Source organism: Nicotiana tomentosiformis, chromosome 4 (assembly GCF_000390325.3).
Source record: "Nicotiana tomentosiformis chromosome 4, ASM39032v3, whole genome shotgun sequence".
Lineage (NCBI taxonomy): Eukaryota > Viridiplantae > Streptophyta > Magnoliopsida > Solanales > Solanaceae > Nicotiana > Nicotiana tomentosiformis.
The window spans coordinates 46484627-46491231 of record NC_090815.1 but is presented as its reverse complement, the minus strand read 5'-3'; the positions used below and the strand labels follow the sequence as shown (position 1 = coordinate 46491231).

Sequence of the window (6605 nt, the reverse complement as noted above, 5' to 3'; positions counted from 1 at the left end):
ATCAGTAGCATATCTTCAACCCTGTGGTTTCCAGGTATCAAGAGGTCTAGTTAATATAGTAAAGAAGAGTTAGAGACGATGTGACGTATCGCTTAAGGTTCCATAATAATATAAGGAAATCTATGATGCTAGCAAGTTAAAGGAAGGTTGTGAGTAGTATAAATATATATATGTGTAGGTCGCAAGCTAAAGTATGATAGAGCAACAAGGTTTTAGCTAGACATGAGTAAGGATAAGAAAAGGTGAGTGAGAAAGCGACGAGAATAGGTAAGGCATCGGGATAAAGCACATCAAAACAAGAGAGCAGATGGTTTTTGTAAGTTATAGAATTCTCAGTATAGCCTGAACGAACTCGGAGGAGCCTAAGGCTAGGAGCATTTAGAAGAGATGGAATGTTGCACTATTAGTAGAATAAGGGTATAATTGTGATAGATAAGAGTATGATGTATAGGCCTTTGATTGAGTAATGATTCAAATAAAAGGGATTTCATGAATTGCACAGGATTAGAATACCCCTCATAAGATGAATCACGTTGGGTTGCTATGAAATACGGCTATTGAAGTATAGTATCATCCCTAGGTGGATCAGGAAAATCACTTCAGATTTTTCCTGATGAGACATGAGCCCTAGTGACAATGTATTACGTAAGAGGTTTCAAGTTATCAGTGGTGTATTATAGATCAACATTAAGGTGAATCAACAAGAGATGGATAAAAGATACAAAGTATGAGATGAGATAAGGCTATCATTCTTAAGATGAACAGTAATGAGGAAGCATTAAAAGACTTAGATTTATACATATAGGATAAGCAGCGAGAGTGTAACCTAGAGTTGGGTAGCAAACCTCGGTAATAATAAACTGAAGTAAGTGTTATGGCATAGTATGACCTACCTAGATGTAGTAAAGCCATGTGGATAGATAATCAAGGCTATGAAACAAAATATAGCAATAGTCGTAAGTTCGACAAAGTACCGAGCGAAAAACTTCAGTACACCTATAGATGCCTAGAGGGACATCTTGTCATAGTTCTGTATATGTTCACAAGGTGAGGCCTAGAGATTGGCTAAACGCTGGAGGAAAAAGGAGAGAAGAATCGCATGTGCGCACATATAAGGACATAGTCGTACAAGCTGCATGACAAAAAGGTAGCAGCAATTACGAGATTGGAAGAATTCTGACCACAAGTCGTGGTATGAGAATGAGGCCTAAAGAGGGGAATGCCCTAGTAGTCCTAAAGCTCAATGCCACAAAAAGTTATTTTTATCAATAAATATCAAATTGTTATTGAAAAATCTAGATATAAAAAGATAATATATCAAGCTCAAATCTAATGATGATGTTACTTTCTATGTTTGCTCAACACCTCAACAAAAAAAATTTAGCTAACATCTTGAGCTAGACTATGATATCAAGTTTTGCATAACAGCCTTAGCAAATTAATAATAATGAGCTTGTGCATCTTCTAAACTTGTATCTTGACTTGTAGCTTAAATCTTTAAAACCTGTAAGTACAAAAGTTTGAAAAAAATGATAAATATCTATTGGTAAAATAACATATATAATTTTAAACTAGCAATAGTTAAATCGCTTACCCCAAAAGCAGTCTAAATTTACCAGGTGTTATCCAGCAACATCAACAAGGCTACAAGAATATAAGATAAATTAATTAGAAAAGCTTTGGGATGTTAAATCTTACTTTGATTCGATAAATCCCGATACGACAATTCAAGATTTACCATTCAAGAGAGAAACTATTATGAACAGACATCAACATCACGAACTTGGTATTTTTAATCATAAGAGAACCATATCATCTACTTCTACTACTAAGCACAGACATCTTCAGTTATGTACAAAACAAACAGGACATACAACAATAAAACAGGACATTCAAAATCATGTTCTACCAATATAATTCAAAATACACCACAAAAAAATGATCTGCGGGCATCTAAGTACTACAAAAGACAAAGATAAGGCTTTACTACAGCTTATAGATTGTCAAACTTCGCCCATAATCCTCCAAAATAAGTTAACAAACATGCATGATGTCCATCATATATATTTACCATGCAAGAATGTGTTTAAATCTGTTGAATAAGTGGAATCCTTCTAATAAAATATTCAATTCCAGTTCCTTTTTCAATCCTTTGTAATAGTAAAATCTTTGTCACAGACAAGATGTATAGGTTTACGAATTGGACTCTTGTTTTCTGTGCTTGCGGTTGGAGGGAAGTCTGACATACTATCATTGTGGAGAATTCATAAACCAGATGAGTACTCTAACTAAATGACAGAGGTAATTGTCAGATATTGAGCAAGTTTTGCAGAATTTTATACACGGGAATTGTGATCAGATAGTTAATATCTTAGCTCTGAAGCTCTGGACAAATCAAGTACATGGGAGCAGATATGTGCACTCCCTGATGACTTTACTGTAAGAAGTAAAATGATTTAGTTAATGGCTCATATTAGTTATTATGACTGTTTAATTAATGATTTTAAATGGTTCTCCCTTCAGAAGGGTGAAGTCAAACAACTGCTAGAATCTGTAATATAGAAATTAATTATACGCAAATCAATTATAAAAATTAAAAAGTTGGGTATATTGTTACTAACTTGATCAGCAGACAAAAACAGTGGTCATTCAGTTGAAATGGGCGATGTCGTCGTAAGCGGGGCATGTGATTGTTGAGCAGCGAATAACTCTCTTATTTTCCTCCTTTCTTTCATCTCATCTTCTAAGGTAGACAAGCGCTCATTCAAGGATTTGCTTTCCTCATTCAAAGATTTATTTTCTTCTCGAGTTGAACGTAGTGCGGATAGTAATTCAGTCTTTGAAGAAGTTCCACCTTTTAAGTCTTTCGTCTTTACTCCACCCCCAAAGCCAAAAACATGGCTACGAGTTTGAGGTCCACAACATTTTTCTACAATCTCTATGCTAGGTAGAGATGGATGTGCTTGAACTATTTCTTCGATTTGAGCCTACAAAATATATAAAAAAGATATTTAAAATCAGAATCCATAATAATTTCAAGTAATTTACATATTCAATTTACCAAACATACATGTTTTTCAATTGCTTCAAGTTCAACAAGCTTGTTATCTTTCTTACGGGTCTCAAAGAAAATTATTGTCAAATAACAGCTCGTAAATATTTTCTTAGGAAAATAGAAATTTTATGATAATACCTTTTGATAAATAATCTCTCGAATAGGCTTGCTACCAATATGAAAGTATCTTCAACTGAGCTCGATTTGCCGCATCCCTCGCCTATATTTGTGAAACATTAAGATTAAATGTAAAAAATTTAATAAACTTAAACAACAACTTAGGTTCCAGATATAGTAGAAAAAAGATCTGGTGCTAGGCAACGAAACATAGATATATCTCTAACTTGAGCTTCTACAAAGATTCACTAAAACTGGAATGAGTCAATAAATAAGAAAATAAAGGTAAAGCACATAGAAAGGAGAGGGATGAAACCAGCATAAAATCCATGAAAAATATAACATGCAAGCATCTCCTGGCATTCCTTTGCCCCCCTCCCCCCCCCAGGTTAAGAAAGAGACAGACTTAATTCACTGAAGGTAAGTAGGAACTCTAATTGGCGCAAGCAAAAGCACCACACGATAGAAACTAAAAGGCACAAAGACGACCTCCACCTTGCTTTTTACAAAGCAGATATCTGAGATAGAAATCTAATAATATAAGCTACCTAGCTATTCCCGTGTTTGTGTACTTTTAACACTAACTGACGCTAAGCTTTTTTATAACTTCATCGTAATTCTAACTTTTCTATTTCCCCTGTTCTGGTGCATGAGTCGTGATTCTTAAGCTGAAACTACACATCAAAACACATAATTCGATAACTCAAATAAGTGAAACTTAGACGAGAGTTCTTGTCTGTCATCATGTATATCTGAAAGGATCCAAACATAAGCTCTTGAAACATCAACTTTTCAGCTGAAGTGCTAGGGAGGGGAATCAGGCTGCAGATGCTTTAGCGAAATAGATTATTAAATCACTAGGCATACCTGAAAACTTTCTGAAGAAAAATGTTCCTTTACTAACCACTCCTATTCTTTCTTGTCTACTCCCTTTGGAATATTTTTAAGAGCTTGTTGGATTGGCTTATCCTTCACATATATTGCACTCCGATATGGTATGACTTCATATTTGTGCTTACTTTCGGGGGGCAATGTGTAGCATGCAGTTGGAACTTCAACTTTCTCCCCTCTTTGGATGGGGTGCAATTCCGGCCTAATATTCATGTCTTGCAAGTCTAATCGAGTTTTAATTGTAACCTTGGTCTTTCCTTTGACATTCATGATTGTTCCCATAATATTATCACATATATTTTTTTAATATGCATAACATCCAAATTATGTCGCAACAAGAGAGACTTCCAATATGGAAGTTCAAAAAAAATACTTTTCTTGTTCCAATTATCATTTCGATTTTCATGCGATATCTTCTTCCTTTTGTTTGGATCCTTTGTTAACTGTATCCCTCCAAGATCTTGCACTTGATTAAGTATCTAAATACCAGAACGCATTTTTGGTGGGAGCTTTTTCTTTTTTGTACCATCAAATGAATCTTTGTTATTCCTCCATTTGTGGCTAAGAGGAAGGTTGCGTCGATGACCATAAAGCATTGCTTCTTACTATTAGCCAATCGAATTGAGGAGGTGCCTTTATTGCAACATGGGCATCCCAATTTTTCTTTTGTACTCCATCCAGATAAATTTTCATAGGCTGAAAAGTCATTGATAGTCCATAACAAAGAAGCATGCAACTTAAAATTTTGTCCAGATGATGCATCAAAGGTCTCAATGCCAACTTCCCACGACTCATTCAATTCCTCTATTAAAAGTTGAAGATATGTATCAATTGCATCTCCTGGACTATCTAGACCAGGAATAAGCATTGACAAAATAAAATTTTCTTATTTCATACACAACCAAGGTGGTAAATTATAAGGAATAAGAACCACAAGCCAAATGCTATATGAGGTTTTTGAATTTTGAAATGGCTGAAATCCATCACTAGCAAGTCCAAGTCGGACATTACGAGGCTCTGCCGTAAATGAAGGATGAAGTTCATCAAATGACTTCCATACCATTGAATCAGCTGGGTGTCTCATTATTCCATCATCAACTCTTTTATCCTTATGCCATGTCATTAAAGTAGATGTCTTTGTAGACATAAATAACCTCTGAAGCCTAGGCTTTAATGGAAAATAGCGTAAAGTCTTTGATGCTATCTTCTTACCTTTTTTATTCCTTGTTTCTCCGCTATGTCTATCTATTTTCCATCTAGATGCACCAAGAACTTTGCAAGAATCAAGTAAGTTATCCTCTTTCCAGTATAACATGCAATCATTAGTAAAAGCATCAATCTTGTTGTAGGAAAGGCCAAGGTCTTGAATTATCTTCTTTGCCTCATAATATGATTTTGGCAAATTGGCGCCATCACGTAAAACTGCTCTTTTAACATTTTCAATAACATTATAAATGACTTATTACTCCAACGACCCATACTTTTGATGTGAAGCAATTTAATCAACGAGGAAAGCTTTGAAGCTTTTGAATTTTGATATAGTGGCTGCTCGAAATCCTTCAATAGCCCGTAAAAGCTTTTTGCTTCAATATTTGGTTCATCCTCAATTATATCATCACAATCAGTGTGTACAGTTCTTCCATCAATATTAGGATATAGATCTCTCAACCGTTCTTGTACTTCATATTCGCTTTCACATTCTTCTAGTTCATCACCATCTTCATCTTCAGACTCTGATAGTGGCTCGCCTAAATTTTCCCCGTGATGATATCAATAAGTATAATTTTGAATTATTCCATATACTTTGAAATGTGTCTCAACTGTCTTACGAGTTCCTAAAGTTGTATTACAACATTTGACACATGGACATCGTATTTCATATTCTTCTCATGTTTTCTGAAAAGCATAATCCAAAAACTTTTGCACTCCGATTAAGTAGGCTTCATCGAGCCGATTATCAACAAGTTGCATCCATTGCTTACTAGATGCCATAACCTTAGAGAATAAATAAAAATTACATTAAAAAAAGATAAAAGATAAGAAAAATACTACGATACACACAACTTGTTACGATCAGATGCACACAACTGGTTTAACTCTAAGGTCGCACTCTCTAGTGGACTGGGCTCCTCTTTTTTCAGTTAATACATTGCAATATACAATCAGATGACACTAAGATAAATAAAAAATTATAAATTAACTTGTAATTAAAGATGTTGGTTCCTAAAACATGCATACATGGTTCCTTCTAGCCTGCTCCGAGATCGAAGTAAGTACTTACACCAAAGAAAAATATAAATAGTATATTTTACGACACAAAATCATCCAAAATAGTCACGCACGACTAAAAGACTACTTCTTGGTAGTTAGTGTGAGCTCATATATTTCCCTTCTTCTTAACATGTATCATGATTCATGTTCCCTGCTATTTCTTTTTTCTTACAGACAAATACCCATATCCTATTGCTTAGTTATATGAAAGAGAAATATATGTAAATATATTGTTAGTTGTATGTTTGACATTACTTGGCTCATAAACTAA

The 6605-nt window shown here is 34.6% G+C and overlaps 1 long non-coding RNA gene across 2 annotated transcripts; it reads right to left on the bottom strand.

Annotated features, from left to right (window-relative positions):
• Window positions 1–1296: 1296 nt before the first annotated feature.
• LOC104099361 (uncharacterized) lies at window positions 1297–3144 on the bottom strand. 2 transcript variants are annotated; one of them, XR_001969880.3, is made up of 4 exons: window positions 3071–3144; window positions 2622–2987; window positions 1595–1644; window positions 1297–1504 (listed from the first exon to the last, which is right to left on the bottom strand). It is a non-coding gene; the product is annotated as an uncharacterized lncRNA (long non-coding RNA). The 2 variants fall into 2 exon arrangements; XR_011415379.1 differs by lacking the exon at window positions 1595–1644.
• Window positions 3145–6605: the final 3461 nt, after the last annotated feature.